The sequence below is a fragment of the Herpailurus yagouaroundi genome, unplaced genomic scaffold (genome assembly GCF_014898765.1).
Source record: "Herpailurus yagouaroundi ecotype Mexico unplaced genomic scaffold, PumYag 67690, whole genome shotgun sequence".
Taxonomy (NCBI): domain Eukaryota; kingdom Metazoa; phylum Chordata; class Mammalia; order Carnivora; family Felidae; genus Herpailurus; species Herpailurus yagouaroundi.
In genome coordinates this window covers 5,052,461-5,071,471 of record NW_024420490.1, presented here as the reverse complement: position 1 = coordinate 5,071,471, position 19,011 = coordinate 5,052,461, and positions in this window count along the sequence as shown.

The following is a 19,011-nucleotide window of genomic DNA, read 5'->3' as shown; positions in this document are numbered from 1 at the left end:
CCCCGCCCCCCCCCCCCCCCCCCCCCCCCCCCCCCCCCCCTCAAAGGGCAGGGAGAGGGGGGGGGGGGGGGCAGCATGGTGGGTGCTGGAGAGGCTGGCAGACCCCGAGGGCTTCATAAGCCACATTAGGAAATTGATCTTTATTTCAAAGGCCATGGCAAGCTGTTGACAGATTTTAAGGAGCGTGTTCCATTTATGTCTCTAGTATGTTTTCCTGTTAAGTCTCCCCCTGCGTAACACAAAAATAAAACTACCTGATTATGTCAGTGGAGGTGATGTGGCTCCCCCACTACCAAATTTCCTAGGCCATGGTTCTCATATTTTGGTCCCTGGGAAACAGCGTACACAATTCCCAGATGGAGGAGGGAGGGGAGAGTGTACAGAGGAGCCCCGAGGAAATTAAGCTGGGCCACATGAGCTTCGGTGAGCTCAGCGACACCAGTAACGCAATGATCCATAAGGACATATTGGCCTCTGTAAGCTCTGGATGTATGTAAGAGATGAGATCACTCCCTGTGACTCGAGGGTCTTGTTATTTACAGCTGCAGTGCTAAAAGTGGCACCATAGGCACTTTATAAAATATGGGTGGAGTAGCCCCTGGCCTCTGTTATATATTGCTTGGGCTATGAGCTGGTATCCTCAATTGAGTACAGGTGAAAACAGATGGAAAAAAAATCATCTTACAATTCTCGGTGTGTTTTCATTGCCTTAGCATCTGTTGGAAAATTTATTCTGAGAATAGCATCAAGGAGCTGATCTACATAGTGGGCAGTGGCCAACTGAGGCCTCTGAGAGATGGTTTCTCCATTGGCCAAGGAGCGCTTTGCCAAAGTTCTTAAGGCTATGATATTGCCTTGACAACACTGAGTAAAACAAGACACTGAAGTCCTTTAAATTTACCATAAGTCACAAGTTACACTTGCTCTTAATTCCAGATCTTGGGAATATGTGTTCTCTGGTTGATTTAACTTTTTTGTCTTGGCTGGATGTGGTGAGGGCATGCCTTCCATGTTGTAAATGGCAACTCAAAACACCTTTTGATTCTCCTTGCTCTTGACCTTCCCTTCTTCTTTCCTTGTCCTCTTTTACTATAATCCTCTTTGTCTCTTGATCTTTCCTTTGAGTGACCTGCTAGAATTTTGAGCTCTTATATATACATGGCTCCAAATGGATTTGGCGAGTTCATCATGATCAACCACCAAACAATACGTTACTGAAAACAATTCAATTCCACTATGTGCGAGGTATACACTCTGATCTCAAAGTAGCATTTTGACTCTTGTTGGTCACCCTACTTTCTTCTTTGGCTTCTCTGACACCCATCTCTCTTGCTTCTCTTTTGTCACGGCCCCAGTGATTGACACCTCAATATTCATTCAAACCCAAATATGACTAGTCTGAGCCAATCGTAATGGTTCTATTGTTTTTGACAATGAATGATTGCTTTAAGAACTTCTGCAGCCATTTTTCCTCCAGCTTGAGGAGGAAGCCAACACTATTCTGGACAAGTTACAAAGAAATGAAGTTGGAGCTCTGATGTAGTGTGCCTGGAGCCCATGCTAGTTCTGAACTTCCTGTTACATGACATAATTAGTTTTCTTATTGTTTAAGCTGATGTGAGCTAGGATATTCTGCTGCTTGCATCTAAAAACACACTTACTGGGTGACTCAGTTGGTGAAGTGTCCGACTCTTGATCTCAGCCCCGGTCTTGATCTCCAGGTCGTGAGTTCGAGCCCCGTGTTGGGCCCTGCACTGGGTGTGAGGCCTACGTAAAAAATATATATATATATAAAATAGGGGTGCCTGGGTGGCTCGTTCAGTTGACGTCTCACTCTTGATTTCAGCTCAGGTCACAATCCCAGGGTCAAGGGATCGAGCCCTGCATCAGGCTCCATCAATCCTGCTTAAGATTCTCTCTTTCTCTTCTCTCTTCCCCTCTCCCCTGCTCGTGCTTTCTGTCTCTAAAATAAATTTTTAAAAAATAATTCAAAAATAAATTTTGGGGCACCTGGGTGGCTCAGCTGGTTAAGCGTCCAACTCTTGATTTCGGCTCAGGTCAGGATCTCACAGTTCGTGAGATTGAGCCCCACATCAGGCTCTGTGCTGACAGCGTGAGGCCTGCTTGGAATTCTCTCTCTCCCTCTCTCTCTGCTCATCCCCTGCTCATGCTCTCTCTCTCTCCCCCTCAAAATAAATAAACGTCAAAAAAATTTTTTTAAAGAAAAAATAAAATAAAAACACACTTGCTGATGTTCCTTTTTAGTCCTTTCACCTCCACTTCTCAGGCTCCTTTTCATTGATTTTGCTTCTTTCGATCTTAGGGTTTTGTACTTGGTCCTCTTCTTTCGCTCACCAATCTCTATGAGTCAGCTCATCCACTTCTTTTGCTTCAACTACAGTTTACAATGTCGACGGGCTTCCAGGTCTGAATTTCCAGTTCACCCTCTTTCTCAAGCTCCATATCTATATTTTCTGCTCTTTGGGATCAATAATGAAATCAATCTCGACTGCACTTCACAATTACTGTAGACCTTTAAAAATGTATGGTGTCCATGCCCATCCTTGACAATTTTGGTCCACCAGATTTAGATCAAGGCCAGTGATATCCACTAGAACTTTCTGAGACATTGGAAATAATTTACATCCGCACTGGCCAATACAGTAGCCATTAGCCACATGGGTCTATTGAACACTTGAAATGTGGCTGGTATTAAAAAGGAACACAATTTTTACTTTTAGTTAATTTTAATGCATTTAAATAGTCACACGTGCTAGTGGCTACTGTAATGGATGGTGCAGCTAGCCCTTGCAATCCCTACTTGATTACATCCGGGAATCTTTGTGAACTTAAATACAAGATAACTACTACTTACATCAGCTACTACTTCTGCTCCACAGGCAATCTCTTTGTGATTTAGACCATGGCCCACAGGAAGAGATATATTTTACACAATGACCCAGTATATATATACACATATACTCACTCCCATGTACACACACTCACGTACACATATATGTCTTCTTACTACTTATGAGAAACTCTGATGCTTTTTATACTATTCTAGTCTATAAAAAAAAAACAACAACTGCTGGCCACGACCCACTAATGCATCAGGTGCCACAATTTGGCAATCGCTACTACCCCTACAGAGCTGTCTTGTGCCATGGAGTGCTTATCATTCTACTTTAGGCACTGAAGTCTTTGCTGGGTGCCACCGCTGCTTGACCAGGCTCTTCAGACCTCCTGTGTACGGAGCCGTGGTCTGCAGCAACGAAGGGGAGAATGCCTGTCTCCCCTCTGTACTTCCGCATGTTAGAAGGCTTCCAAAGCATGCAGCTGATCTCTGAGTCCTTTAAAAAAGCTTCTCACCGAAACATCTCTTTTGGCTTCCATTTATAGCTCTCCAGCTCGAGAAGCTGTGTTTTCACTGGGACTTTAGAGGTAAGAAAATCTGAGTAACACACATCATGCTGTGCTCAGAGTTGCTTCTCAGCCTCTGGCTCTTGGAGTGCCTCTCCTGCCTGATTACCAAGGTTTCCCACTGGCTCAACCTTTTTGTGCCCAGATAGAGTCCTGTCTCAGAGGGCTCCTTTGCCTGCACACATCAGGCATCTGGTGGGCCAGACTCCCGCTTTACCTGCCTTTGTAGACATTTCCTCGGACTCAAAGAACTTGACAGGTGTTCAATGAGGGAAGTGTGCTGTGGGACCATGGTGGAATTTATTCTGTGTAGAGCTGAGGGAGCTTCAGAAAGGGATAGGGAGGGGAAGATAAGGAGGAGGTAACAGGTGAGCTCATCCCAGGGGATACGTAGAAGCTTGAGGAAGAGAAGGATCTGATGTGATGTCCTTCCAGCTTCCAAGTCAGGTCAATAGTTTTCCTTCTCTGCTTCCACCTTTTCTTCCTGCCTGTATGAGAGACTCCTCACACTTTGGAGTGGTTGTTTCTGTCTAGACTTTGAGATCTTTAGGGACACAGGTCATATTTTCTTCATCTTTGTATCTTTACCAACTAATGTGACGCTTTTCCTTTGCAGAGAGAGATAGTCACTGAGTGAACAGGCGATGTATTGGATGTGAGAGAGAAGTGTAAAGATTGAAGTCAATTCCTGTGGGAACGGGGCTCTGCTTCCAGAGGCTCCAGCCGACCCCAGGTCCTCTTCTAAGTGCCCTAGAGAGAAGGGATAGATGGGTCCTTTGGAGACTTTCAAGGTAGGTTTGAGATCATTAAGGGCACTTTCAAAACCATCCCGGCTACCAAGTATGTCCTTTGAACCCAGGAAGTTCAGCAGCGAGGCTCCACTGCCTGCATGTGGGGCTCAGCATGACCTCGGTATCCTGTTCCCAGTCCAGATCCAAATCCCAGCCAGGTGTGCAGGCAAGGAATTAAAGCATTTCAGGTCTGAAGGCGCCTTTGAGATGGACTACGGAGGTCCCCTCACTGACCTTTCATGAGAACCAGACTTCAAGCCTAAAGCAGTCCTCCAATTGACTTCCTTTCTTTTTCTTTTCCTGGGTTTCCATGGAAATCAGTAATGAAGGAATGATTGATGTTCTGCTTCCTGCAAGCGTTCGTGTTCTCACCTCTTAGTAATATCCCCTGGGAGTACGAGTAGCGAGGAAACCCAGGAGGAGGAGGTGTGGGCAGAGCTGATGCTATCTTTAGGGGCTGAACTTGAGTTCTGAAGGTGATTCTGGAGGCCGCTGGAGACCCTCGTCTATGCAGGTTGCCCAGTTCGCAGAGCCTCTGAAGGGAACTGAAGTCCTGTGGGCATTTGGAAGCCCGAGCACAGCTTGGAGAAGCGTGGAAGAGAAGCTTTGGCCCCGAGACTGATTCTGGAAGAGCACACTGCCGACCCAGTCTTGCTTTCTGCTTTACTTCACTCCTCAAAAATTCTGCGGCTGATCTTGGACAGTTGGAAGTAGCTAAATCTAGAGGGGAACAGGCATGTTGGCCCCGGAGCCGAGGAGCGTTTGTCTTGCAGCTGTGCTGCCCTCATAGCACAGGTGTACAGAGCATGATTAAGTGACCCCAGAAATGCGACCGCCTGGGGTGCGGTGCTCATTCTTTCACCCTGACGCAGCTAGCTCAGGGTGTGGGTACTCTCCGCCTCACGCCCCTTTTCTCTTCCCCGCCCCCCCAAACACTGAGTTTCAAACTGTGGCGTCACTGTGAAAAACAGAGACGCTAGGAGACAGGTTTCCTGCTGTTGTTGTTGATTTGGTTTTAGAACCACTCACTCTGGTGCATTTTAGAAGTCTGCCCGAAAGGCAGGACAAACTTTTGAAAAATCTTTCGGCACCTTCATCGATCCAAATTTTAGTGTGATTTGGCAGGCGATGCCGGGTAACGTGTTCCAATGTTTTAACTTGCGCATAATTGCCAGATTAGCTATTGTTTGACTTGTACAATTATTAATGAAATGTGGAAAAGAAAGGGTGGTAACCGCAAGGCCTGGGGGAATGTCTAGACATGAGGGTGGGGGTTGGGAGGTGGGGCACCAAGGGAGACGACACAGAATTTCCTTGACTGTGGTTTTTCTCAGACTCGGTATTTCTGCCTTAGCACAACCACACGTGGCCAAGATATTGATAGGTGAGAGCTCATTGTTTCAGTTAAAATGAAAAATCAAGTTTTTAGGCTACGTGCTGGAGACATTTCTCACCTCACTGTGTTAGGAGAAAAGATGCAATCCCCTGGGCTGTGGGGTGAACACACGCAGGCTCACAAATGCACACGGACATTTAGGTTTTCAAGAGCTACTTCCGTGTCAAGGCAGCCAGGAGAGAGACGCTCAGGGTAACAGGTTTTTGGAGGAAGAAGATTTGGGGTTCAGGAGAGCTTACGAATATCACGCATGCACTTTGCAACCTTGTGTCAGGGTCACAAGCTGAGAGAGGGAATCAGACCAACACACACGGATTTGGGGTGAGACCCCCGTAGGCAAAAATCAAAAAGAAGCCACTTAGGTTGTATGCTGAGTTGCTTTTGGTGTAAGTATAGATGGATAAATTATATTACAAAACCATACATAACGGATCATCATGTAGACACATGCAATCGCATGGAATTTGTCTCATCCACGTAAATGTAAATTCAACTTTCAAGTGGCTGGATGGACTGGTTTTTATGTACGTTGGGAAAAGGTTTTCCCCTCGGTTTTATTCAAAGCAAGGCAAGCATCTCCCTCCCCCAGCCTCTCAACCCACCAGGACCCTCGTTACAGACAGACCCAGTTCTGAGCATGAACCTCGGTTCTCAGAGAACAGCTTCTGGCAGTGTGGGATAGGCCGCAGGACTTGCTCTGTCCCTCTCCCCCACACGCCTCTCCCCCGCCCCCATCCTGACATGGCCACAGTAGCTCAACTCCTCAGCCTCATTTCACTCAAGGCCACGAGTAGTACGGCCCTGGGACACACGAGAGTAAGTTTTGTTTTGGGTCCCAGCGGAAGAAGCCTGGGCCAGTCTAGAATGGGTGAATGTCGCGGTGAACAACCGTGAGCAGTGGGGCAGGTGGGGGCAGCAGGTAGCCTAGGAGCCTGGGGTAGAGGAAGGAGGGGTGAGAATTGACAAGGGCCCTGGAGGAGAGAAAAGAACCAGAGCCACAGAATTTGAGAGCTGAAGAAAGCTTTGAGAATGTTTAAGTCCAATCCCTTCATACTACAAATGAGGAAACTGAGGCTCAGAGAGAGGAACTGATTTGTCCAGAGTTAAGAGGTATGTAGCAACAGATCTGAAATTAGAATTCAGATTTCCCGTCTCAAGCCTGGTAGACTTCCTACTCAGATGAAATATTAAATACAGCAAAACCACAATAAGCTAATATCGAGTTCATTTGTAATTCAAAGGAACCGTTGTTTCTCAACCGACTAAATGCCCTATTGTTCTTCATTAGGAAATCAGATAATTCTGAATCCTGACCGTTCCATATTTCTCTTAGAGATCCTGTACTTTAATGCAATTTTATTGTAATCATGCCAAATATCATGAGCAGATAATGAATTTACTACATTATTTCAAATCAGTTCCTTATACACTAATTGGTTTTATAGGATCACATTCAAACACACTCTCTCTCTCTCTCTCTCTCTCTTTTAATCACCAGAATCACACTGTGATTTAGGTAGGTAAACTTCAAAACACCAGGAGAAATTGCTTCTAGTATTTCCTGCTAAGACTTGAAAAGCCTAGGGGCTGGAAACTGTACGAAAAAGTCAGGTGGTTCTCTCAAGGCTTCCAGTATAGTTTTGGCATTCGTCTAACAATCGAAGTCTTTGTTTGGACTATATGAAATGTCATGGTGGTTTTTCACCCCTAGGAAGGAGTGATTTGCTAAAAAAAATCACTCCAGCACTATATAGGTAACGTCTTCTTTTGTGCTGGGCTAGCAAATTGGTCAGACTTGCCTCATTCTTTCAGAATTGCCAAAATCCCTTCCAAGTCCAAAACTTTGGTAACAATTCTATCCTAATCTTTCTCTTTCTCTTCCTCTTTAAAGAGCTGGTGTCTGTGATTTTTTAACTATAAGGTGCCCATTGCTTGACACATAGGGCTTAGGGCCCTTTATTTCTTCTATCCAAACTTCTTATGAATAGCTAGGAGCTGCAGGGCAGAAAAATTTAACAATCATACATTTTGTTTCTGAAATCTCTAATTTATTCTTGCTTCCCACTTTCTAGTCAATCTCATTTGCCCTGTCTTTCAAAGATTCCTATTTTCTAGCACTGACATGTATTAATCATTTGTAAAACTGTGTGTGTGTGTGTGTATTTTTTCCTGTCATTTCAACAGCTTTCAGGGTGGAGAGGGGAGGCTGGCATGTGGGTCAAGCTCTGACTGCAGTTTTTCCCTTGCAGCCTCTTAGATGAGGGGAAGGTGCGGGGAATGTGCTTCTTCCCCGGCTGTCACTGCTTCTGAGTTTAGAAAAAGGCCGAGGAATTGGGGTGTCATACTTCGAATGTGGGTACCTGTGCCTGCAGGGTAGTCTGGAGGGTGCATTTTGGGTGAGGGGGAATGTCTTACCTAAGCCTCCTTCTTTGCTCCCTTCACATAATCTCTTTTTATTGGCAAGTTTAAACCATTTACATTTAAATTAATTACTGATCAGGAGGGACTTCTGTCATTTTGCTATTTGTTTTCTACGTGCCTTATAGCTTTTTCATCCTTCATTTCCTGTATTACTGTCTTCTTTCGTATTTAGTTGATCTTTTTTTTTTTTACAGTCAAATGCTTAAATTCATTACTAATTTCCTTTTGTGTATATTCTATAGCTATTTGTTATAGTTACTATGGGAATAATGTTTAACATCCTAAAGTTATAACACTGATTCGAATCGACACCACCTTAACTCCAATAACATACAAAAACTCTGTGCCTTTACAGCTCTGTCCCCAACTCTCCTGGTTGTTGATGTCACAAAATTACATCTTTAGACATTGTGTGCCCTAAAACATAAGCTACTAATTTTTTTAATGGATTAGTTTCTTAAATTATGTAGAGAACAAAAGGTGGAGTTACAAACCAAGGTTACAATAATATTAGTTTTTAGATTCATCAAAAAAAAAAATGTGTTAGTCTCTTAAGTCATGTAGAAAACAAAAAGTGGAGTTATAAACCATTGTTACAGTGATACTAGCTTTTATAACTGCCCACGTATTTACCCTTCTTGAGAATTTCATTTCTTCATGCAGCTTCAGGTTACTGTCTAGTGTGCTTTCATTTCACCCTGCAGGACTCCCTTGAGTGTTGAGTGTTTCTTGCAGGGCAGGTCTAGTGATAACAAACTCCCTCAGCTGTTGTTTACCTAGTAATGTCTTAATTTCTTCTTCACTTTTGAAGGATGGTTTTGCCAGATACAGGATTCCTGATTGATGGGTTTTTTTTTTCTTTTAGCATTTTGAATACATCAACCTACTGCCTCCTGGCCTCCAAAGTTTCCGATGAGAAATCTGCTAACTGTTATGGAGAATCTGTTGTATGGGACAAATTGCTTCTCTCTTGCTGCTTTCATAATTCTGCCTTTGTCTTTGTCTTTCAAAAGTTTGGTTACAATGAATCTTAGTGTGGGTCTCTTTGAGTTCCTCTTTCTTGGAGTTTGCTGAGCTTCTTTCTTGGATGTTTATATTCGTGTCTTTCATCACATTTGGGGAGTTTTCAGCAATATGAGGCAGTATGGCATTCAGGGCCAATAAAATGGTAATGGGGTGATTTGACAAGGTTTCAAGATATGGAAGTTGGTTTGGACCAAAGGAAGGACAGGATTTAGGAAGGCATCAAGATGGTGGTATATTCTAGGCAGAAGGGAGGATGAAGCCTGATAACGAAGTAGTATTTGTTGTGTCTGATGTGGCAGGCACGTCAGCCATCTCATTTAAAATTCAAAATACAGGGGTGCCTGGGTGGCTCAGTCGGTTAAGCATCCGACTTCGGCTCAGGTCATGATCTCACAGTTCGTGGGTTCGAGCCCCGCGTCAGGGTCTGTGCTGACAGCTCTGAGCCTGAAGTCTGCTTCGGATTCTGTGTCTCTCTCTCTGCCCCTCCCACACTCACGCCCTGTTTCTCTCTCTCTCTCTCAAAAATAAACATTAAAATAAATAAAAATAAAATTCAAAATAGAGTACTAAAATATCAAAACAGAGGTAGGTACTAGCATTCTCATTTTACCGATAAGAAAAGGATGTTAAGGAAGGTTGAGACACCTGCCCAAGCTCACATGGCTAATGAGTGAATCGCATGGCTAATTAATAACTGACCGGAGAGTAAGAATTAACATAATTCATGCACTTTCCACTTTACCATCCTACCAAGGGTAGTAGCATGAACGGAATTTGGAGGTGAGAATTGTTAAGTCACTCTGGAGTCAAGTAAATAGGCTTGGCCGGACCAAAGGGCAAGTGTAGAAAAGCAGTAGGAGATAAAACTTAGATAAATGGATCGCATTAAAAAAAATTTCAAATACCAGGCTTAACGTTTGGACTTTCTTTTATGGATAAGGGAGAAGTACTGGCAGTTGAGAGTAAAGAATTTTTAATTTCTTTCCAAAAGATGTTGTATAAATATGGAATGACAGTAAAAAGTAAATTCCTTGAAATCATGGATGTCTTTTGCACTAAATGAAGGGGCCAAGGGTCACGTCTGCATAGTCAACAAGTAGAGCAATAATAGATTCCACTCACCAAGAGCCTTTCATCTTCTGTTTATCTCTTAAGAAAACCTAAATCCATTTTTCTTTGTCTGAACACTTCATTTTCATCCCCCAAATAGCAACTTCTGTTTTATAGATTATTCTTGTTCTCTTCTTCCTTTTGGCTTTATAAAATGAACATCTGGAATTTTCCTGGATTGTTATATCCTTGAAATAAAATTCTATTAAAAGATATGTTGTGGTTCAAAGGAAAATTTATTATTTTGTTTGGTGTGCTTTCGAGTCTGTGGAACACTTATGGTTGTCATATGTAAATTTAGCATTTCAATCCCAGTTTAAGCCCTTCAATCTTGTTGGCACAAGTAAAATTCACCAGGCATTTATGTAGAAATGCTTTCTTTACTATAGTAGTAAATTGGGTAAGTATTAACATTTTTGAGATGAATTATTGGGAAAACTATTAGTTTGTCCAGAAATGAAAATTCTCTAAAAGTTCCATCTGCCATTAAAATGCTTGAAGTGCTTGCTCTTTCAAGGGCCTGATAAGAAATGTCACAGAAGTGCATTTGGTTCCTGGAACTGCCTAGTATTTTAGGGGGAAGACTGGTTTGTCTATGTAAAGTATCTCACACAGAGCTTGGTACACAGGAGGATCCAAATATTAATTTCTACCTTTTCCCCTGTGGGTGTGAAAGACTCACTGTAAGGTCCCAATGTGTCGTGGCAGATTGTATTTTGGGGTGGTTCTTTTTTTTATGTTTAGCTATTTATTTACTTATCGAAAGAGAGACACACACACACAGCGTGATCAGGCGAGGGGCAGAGAGAGAGAGGGAGACACAGAATCAGCTCTGAAGCAAGATCCAGGCTCCACGCTGTCAGCACAGAGCTCAATGCGGGGCTTGAACGCCCAAACCACGAGATCATGACCTGAGCTGAAGTCCAGGCGCTTAAAAGACTGAACCACCCAGGCACCCCAGAGTGGTTATTTTTCTCATTAAAAAGAAATTGAGATATCATTTACATACAATAAAATGCATAGTTTGTAAGTACATACTTAGATTAGGGTTTTTTTCTATTATATTCACCCATGTAGCCACTACCCAGCCCAAGACAGAGGAAGTTTCTCTTACTTCACTTCCTTATATCTATCACCATAGATTAGTTTTGTCTATTCCAGGAATTCTTAGAAATAGAATTGTACCATGTATGCTCTTGTGTCCAGGTGTTTCGCTCAGGATAACGTCTGTAAGTTTCATCCATGTTATGACACCGAGTAGTATAACAATATAGATGTACCTCAGTTTGTTTGTCCATGTGCCTGTGGATGGACACAGGGCTGTTTCTAGTTTTGGGCTATTATGATGAAAGCTGCTATGATTATTCTTGTACAACTCTTTCTGGGACCATATGTTTTTATTTCTCTTGAATAAATATCTGGTGGAGGAATTGTTGAGTCACAGGATGGATGTGCATTAACCTTTATTGAAACCGTCAGTTTTCCAAAGTGCTTCATCATTCTCTACTCTCAATAGCAGCTTATGAGAGTTCCGATTGTTCCACAGCCTTACCGACACTTAGCGTTGTCAGTCATTTTCATTTTAGTCATTCCAGTGGGTTCCTAGCAGGTTTCGACACAAAAAATATCTAAGTCTATGTACAGTGGGATGAACAAAAATATCATGCTTTTCAGTCAGTACCTGAGTTTTTCTAAAAGAAAGAACTGTCTTTGTTCGAGAAAGGCCTTGATAAGCTGATTTTGGTGGACAGGGAAGCCCTGAAGTCATAAGTTGGAAGGAAGCACTAAGGAGATGGCCTACAGAAGAAAGGAACAAGAATTCAGGAGTGTAGTGAGAACATAGAGGAGAAAAAAAGAAAAATTGTTGGGAAATACGGCAGCGACTAGAGCCCTGGGCAGCAGAAATGGCCGAGGGACTTTTCAGGAACAAGGAAACTTAATATTAAAATTTAAATGCTATCTTCTAGGTAGATCTCACCACAGTCAGGTGTAAGAAGATTCCTTTTGGGGGTGGGGCAGGGAACCAGGAGGAGGCCTGGGGACTGTGCTTGGGCCACTCTCAAGGTAGACATGAGGGAAAAATTCCAAGTAGCTGAGTAGAAAATGATAATTCAACTTAAATTAGAAATTAGAACTAGAAGTAATTACAATCATTCTCAAAGAATTCCAGAAACCTTTAGACTTCCCAAGGGGCATGGAGCTTTCATATGAGCCTATCTTTTCACTCCTTTATAAATCTTGAGGGATAGAGTGACACTAGCTGACCGCCAAAGTGACTTCAGAACTTAACTGGTTTATTCTCTGGCCTCCAGGTAATCAGTAATAGCACAGGCTTTTGCTCTTAAAAGTGTCTTGCTTTGGACAGTAGATTAATGCGGTCAGTCTAGCTTGGCAGTTCTCAGCTCTGACCACAGATCTAAACCACCCGAGGAGCTTTACAAACTCCTGATGCCTGAGTCCCACGTCTAGAGATTCTGATTCATTTGTTTGCTACATGCATTCTGGGACTCACAAAGCTCTCAAGTGATTCTAGGGGGACGCCAAGGTTGAGAATCACTGCTCTGGCTCTAAGCCATGGAACTAAGGGTTTATTGGAGTAGAAATTGTACTCTTGGGAAAACCAATCAAACGAGGGCTATCATCAAGAAGCGTTTCTTTGCTTCTGTAATGTTACCGACATTTGAATCTGAAGGCAAGACATACTGTAAAATTCGACTTTATATTCCAAAAAATTATTTAAATAGCAAATACTCTTTTTTTTAAACTTTTAAATCGTTCTTTTAAAGTTTTATTTCTAAATAGAGAGTGTGAGTGGGGGAGGGGCAGAGAGCGAGGGAGAGAGAGAGAATCCCACATAGGCTCTGCACTGTCAGCACAGAGCATCACACAAGGCTCAAAGTCACAAACCACGAGATCATGACCTGAGCCAAGATCGGACGCTTAACCGACTGAGCCACCCAGGCGCCGCACAAATGATCTTTATAAAAATAATAGACTGGCTACAATCTTTTGTATAGCATGACATTTTTGTTGAAATTTATGGAGTTAGAAATTCTACTTACGAGTTTTTATTAGAGGCATTTGTATAGTAACACTAGGATTTCCAACCTATGCAGATTTCTCCTTGATTTGGCAAAGCAAACATAAAATGTTTATGGACTGATCTTTTACTTTTGAAACACTGTTGACATCATCAAGACACCCTGATGCGTGTCTGTATCTTTAGTAGGGACACTATAAAGAGATTCGGGCAGGAATGGCTAAGATTCACATTGACAAGGGCCTCTTGTTTTTGCCACCTGGACCGCGTCCATTAACTTGCCTTACTCATTATAGACTGCTTCGGGCACAATTCTGACAGAATTCTCGGACTCCAGTGCTCCACTGCTCTGCCTCCAGTCCTGCCCGATTTCCCCCACAAGCAGGGTCCGTTGTCCTTCCTCTTTATTAGACCAGCTTACCGTCCCTGCCAATCCTGACGTCTTCAGGAGAGATTTGAGGAAATGGAGCTTGGCTTTCTGGGACTGGGCATGAAGTCACCAAGGCTGCTAGGTCGTTTTGTTTTGTTTGGTTTTTAGTGAGCTCTATGCCCCACGTGGGGCTGGAACTTATGACCCCGAGATCAAGAGTTGCTTGCCTTACAGACTGAGCCAGCCAGGCGCCCATGGTTGCTAGTTGAAACCTCAACTTTAGGTCTTGGTTCTGGTAACTGGGCCTCTGCTTGTGCCTAAGACTCACTCCCCCATTCCCTGCCGTCGTGGGGCCTGGATGCCGTGCTTCCGAACCCTCATCTTGTGTGTCGGTCATTCTAGGGTGCAAGCCCACCTCTGGGCCCATGGCTGACCCCAGTCCTGAGAGTGAACCCGTCTCTCAGCCAGACGCCTGCTGCTCAGATTCCTCCGTTCCTCCACATCACCGGAAGGCCGTCCCCGGGACTAGGTGTGACCCGGCAGTGCATGTCACGACACAGTGGCCAGGTCTGGCCTCACACTCTGGCCTTTCTCCCCTTGTCCTGCCTCCATGTATCCTCTGGGCCATGCATGACTGGGACCAGGGAAAAGACGCCATCCCTGCATTCATCACAGCTGCTGCTTGTCTCTCAGTCCTCACCCCTACCTCCCTCATCCCCTCTGTCCTTCCCTTGGCGGCTGCTAATACGCCAGCATCTTCAAACACTGTCAGGGACCTGGCATCTGGCAAGTGTAAGTGCTTAGGACCAGACACTCTGTAAACACTTCAGGCACTAAGTGGCCAGCAAAAGAAACCAGACTGGAGACAAAGACTGTTTCTTGCAGAAGCTTATTCCTGAACTCAAGACACCAACATGCATTATGAATTTTAAAAGTAATACATCTTTTTTGTAGAGAGGTCAGAAAGCACAGAAACACCTCGCGATAACCTCTATCACTATTTTTGGTACATTAGGGATCCATCCTTTCCTTCCGTTTGCTTCTCTTTCATACACATAAACACACCCACAGACATTACATAGGAAGGCACATGTATATTTGAATCACACTGTGCATGTTATTTGTAATTTGTTTTTTAACGTAATACTATGTCTTAAAGCTTTTCAACAAATTTTTAAAAAAATTTTTATGCCTATTTATTTTTGAGAGAGAGAGAGAGAGAGAGACAGAGTGCAAGCAAGGGAGGGGCAGAGAGGGAGACACAGAAATAGAAGCAGGCTTCAGGCTCTGAGCCGTCAGCACAGAGCCCGACGCAGGGCCCGAACCCACGAACCGTGAGATCATGACCGGAGCCGAAGTCGGACGCTTAACTGACAGAGCCACTCAGGCGCCCCTCGACAAAATCTTTTAAAACATAGTTTTTACGGGTGCCTGGCTGACTCAGTCAGTGGAGCATGCAATTCTTGATCTCGGGGTTGTGTCTGAGCCCCACGTTGAGTGCAGAGATTCCTTAAAAAATAAGATAAAATCTTTAAAAAAAAAAAGGGTAATTTTTAGTGGTTCGGTATATCCCATAATATGGACATGTTACAATGTACTTAATAGATTCTCTCTGTGGGGGATGGATTGTTTTAGTTTTTTGATATTGTAAACAGTGGTGTGATGGACCTCTTTGTACGAAAGTGTACATTTTCCCACGCCTTACTGATGGTGTTATTAGAATAAATTTCAAGAAATGGAATTTCTGGATGAAAGGCGAGGCATAGGTTTAAGGCTTTTGATACACGATTGCCAAATACCAGAAAGGCTGTTCTGGCTCCCATCACAGACTCTCATCACGATGAGTCTGGGGCTCATTCCATGTTCTTCCCATCAATGGGTAGTATCATTTAAAATTTGTTTTTGACAATTACGTACTTCTAAACACATGTGTCAGCTAAAAGAAACAAGAATAAGATATTGCTACGAAACAATAGTGATAAATGTGAAAAAGGAACAGAGTCTTTAACATTCATAGCATTGAAATGACATTCTTTTATGCCTGTGGTCAGTTCTTCCAAGGGCTTACATTTTGGAATCTGGTTGAATTACATAAGCTCCTTAGACGTAACTTCTGATTATGTTTTATAAATCTATTTTTATAAGCAAATCATCAAACCCATTGATACAGATTTCAATAGCTAGGTGAAGTAGTCAACAACCACTTTACCCACTTAAAAGCCCTTACCTAATCTCATCGCTATTATAATTCGATTTTTAAAAATATGATTAGGCAGCGGCCTGTCTCCAAGTTCACCGGAGATCTTGAAGCAGCTCTCAAAGACTTTTCATGCACTAAAAAGTGGTCATCTTTCGCTTAGTTTGGCTGGCCCAGGAATTGTGGCTAGCCGCCTCAGGAAATATTCACATTGTGGAAAAGATCTGAAGGAGGAAAGGAAAAGAAGTTGCAGGTAATTGTGGGATACATGAGTAAGCTTCACTTTAAGGATTTACTCTGAAATAGAGAATTCAAAAAAACACGGGAAGCCCTGGGGATTAAGGAGAAAACTATCAGTAGGCGTAATAATTTTCTTCAAAGAAAAGAATGCCTTGCTACATAAACTGTCATGAGAATCATCGGAATGTCGTAATTAGGATGCATTCGAGAATGCCCTCTTCACTGTGGATGTCCCTCTGGATAAACACAAACCAGGTGTGCTTCTGGAGCATCTCGGAGGGCTTCAGACTTTGATATCCAGACAGACCACCGAAAAATGCTTCAGACACAATATGACAATATTTCTCCTGAGATCATGGAAGTTTTCTATGAGGGGATGATTTGTTTTCATTTAACACTACCAACGAGTGTGTTTAGGGATTTAGGATTCCTCTCTCTGCTTTGCCACTCGTCTTTTTTTTTTTTTTTTTTTTGGTGGCATTGGGCAGCTGACCCTTTTTCAGGTTCTGTAAAATGCTAAAACACAAACAATTAAGAAAGTAATTATGCCAAGATTTTTACAAATACCTTACTGGCAGAGGTCATGGATGATGCATCAAATAGCTGAAACTTCGCTTATTGAAAACATCTGATGATCGACTCTCAAAATAAGAAAAACAATTCTGCTTTTAAGTTTGAACAACCTTTATCCCATACCTTGGCTAAAGCAATTTGACACCATTTCTTAAGACTATAAAAGCTGTGGCATTTATTGAATGTCTTTCTGACATCTATTTTTTTCTTAATGTTTATTTATCTTTGAGAGAAAGACAGCATGAGCGGGGGAGGGGTAGAGAGAGCAGGAGACAGAATCAGAAGCAGGCTCCAGGCTCTGAACTGTCAGCACAGAGCCTGATGCGGGGCTCAAACTTGTGAACCGTGAGATCATGACTTAGGCCGAAGTCAGGTGCTTAACAGACTGAGCCACCCAGGTGCACCCGACATCTATTTTTAACACATGACAAGTGCCGTACTTGGCAAGGCCCTCAGCAGTGTCCCCAGCGAATGGTGTGGCCAAGTAATTTGAGAATATTTAAATATTTGGAGGTGTTAGCAGCCTCAGAAAGTTTTTATTAACTAGGTGCTTATGTATAGTACCATTTTAAGGCCCTCTGAATGTTGCTTTAGACTTCATAACTAGAACCCAATTATAATGCTGTAGTGGGGGTTAAAACCAAAATTTGCCTTGCAGGGAAACGAGGCCCCTAGTATGCTTTCTCCACGTGGCTCTTGTGTTCAAAGGGACATGGTTCGACTCAAAGTAGAATCCCGTAGTTCTGCAGAAAAAGAAATAGCGTTCATTATAGGGTAGGCGTTGCGCTGGTTACTTCCCATTCCTTATCTTGTATCACATGTGCAATGCCCCGCAAGGTAGGAATTATAATTCTCATTTGACGCGCGAGGAAACCGATGCCATGAAGAAGGCAGGTAATTGATTCAGGGTCCCATACGTGCCGGGGCTGGAATGTGAATCCCTGTCCTCCAGAGCCCGCGCTCCCATTTGTGACCCATGCTGCTTCCGCCCGGGCTCGGATACGCACCGAGGCATGTACGGTGCTCGGCGTCACAGCGAGCTACTTGCCCTGCTCTTAAAACCAGACGTGTTATTCTCCGGCTCCCGATGTACCCTCGTCCTTCCGACGACAGGAGCCGACTTCCGAGAACGAGCAACCAGAGTGTGCTTAGTGAATGGATATTCGTGGTCTAATTCCCAGAACCATGTTTGTGTTGTTTTAAGTCACTAAGTTTGCGGTGATTTGTTACGGCAGCAATAGAAAACCGATACAGGCCCTTTATTGATAAAGTTTATCAGGGGTGGCAAATAATGGCCTGCAGGCCAAATGTAACCTGCCACCTGGGGCTACAAATGAAGTTTTATTGGAAATCAGCCACACTCATTTGTTCACATATTGCCCATCGCTGCTACGATGGCAGAGTCGTGTGGCTGCAGCTGAGACCGTTGGGTCGGCAGAGCCGAAAATATTTACTGACTCTGTACCGAAAGACACCCCAATCTCGAGTGCAGTTACGAATACAACACGACAGCTATGGATGCAAATTAGGTATAAAAATGTACCAAACCGCTTTGAGAAAAAGAGCAAATCCTCCTATACTTTTTCTGGTTGGTAGTCTAAATTTTCTCTTGAACAGAGATAAGAGCAAATTCCCAGTGAATAAATTCCCCGAGCAGGCTCGTGCCAGGGAGCCGAAATTCCAACGTGTGTCACACTATAGAAAAGTCAAACGGCATGAATGTGAAGTTAAGGAATAAAGACGTTATGAGAGAGGACATTTATGTTGTTGAGCTAGGTAAGAATTTAGTTTTGAATTCTTGTCTTTCCTCTTAGGAAAAAAAAAAAAAAAAAAAAAAAAAACCCAGAATAATTTCCAGCCTAAAAAAAAGGTTGTTTTTCCGTTCTTTTCTGAAATCCCTCCTTCCTGCTCTCAGCTGGGGAACTCCTCTCGGATCCGATCGACAGCGTGGGCAGTCCAAGAGGCCGCCCCGCCAGCGTCCCCCGCCCGGAGTCCGCCTGCCATTCCCAATTAGCCTCAGCTGGGCCAACTCCTATTTGGGTCAGCTCCCTTCTGAAATGGGTGACAGGGGCGGACACTGCCTGGCAATGGCTCTTTCACTGTAATGTTAGACTATAATTTTGGCACGTGTTTCGTTTCTGCTAAGTGCCCCCTTTTAGCATCTTTGGCCATGGATCCTAACTTTTGTCCCGAGGGTTTGTGCAAATCTGTTTCCTAAAACCGTTCAAACTTGTTATCATGGACAACATCAACCACTTACCAAGTACACCAGAGAGTACGATGACCCCCTTCACGAACTGCACTTGCTTCAGCAACGGACCCCAGGCCAGTCTTGTTTCATCCTCCACAACCACCCACTTCTTCTTCACCTCAAGTTTTTGAAGCAAATCCCAAATATAATACTGTTTCATCCACAAGTATTCC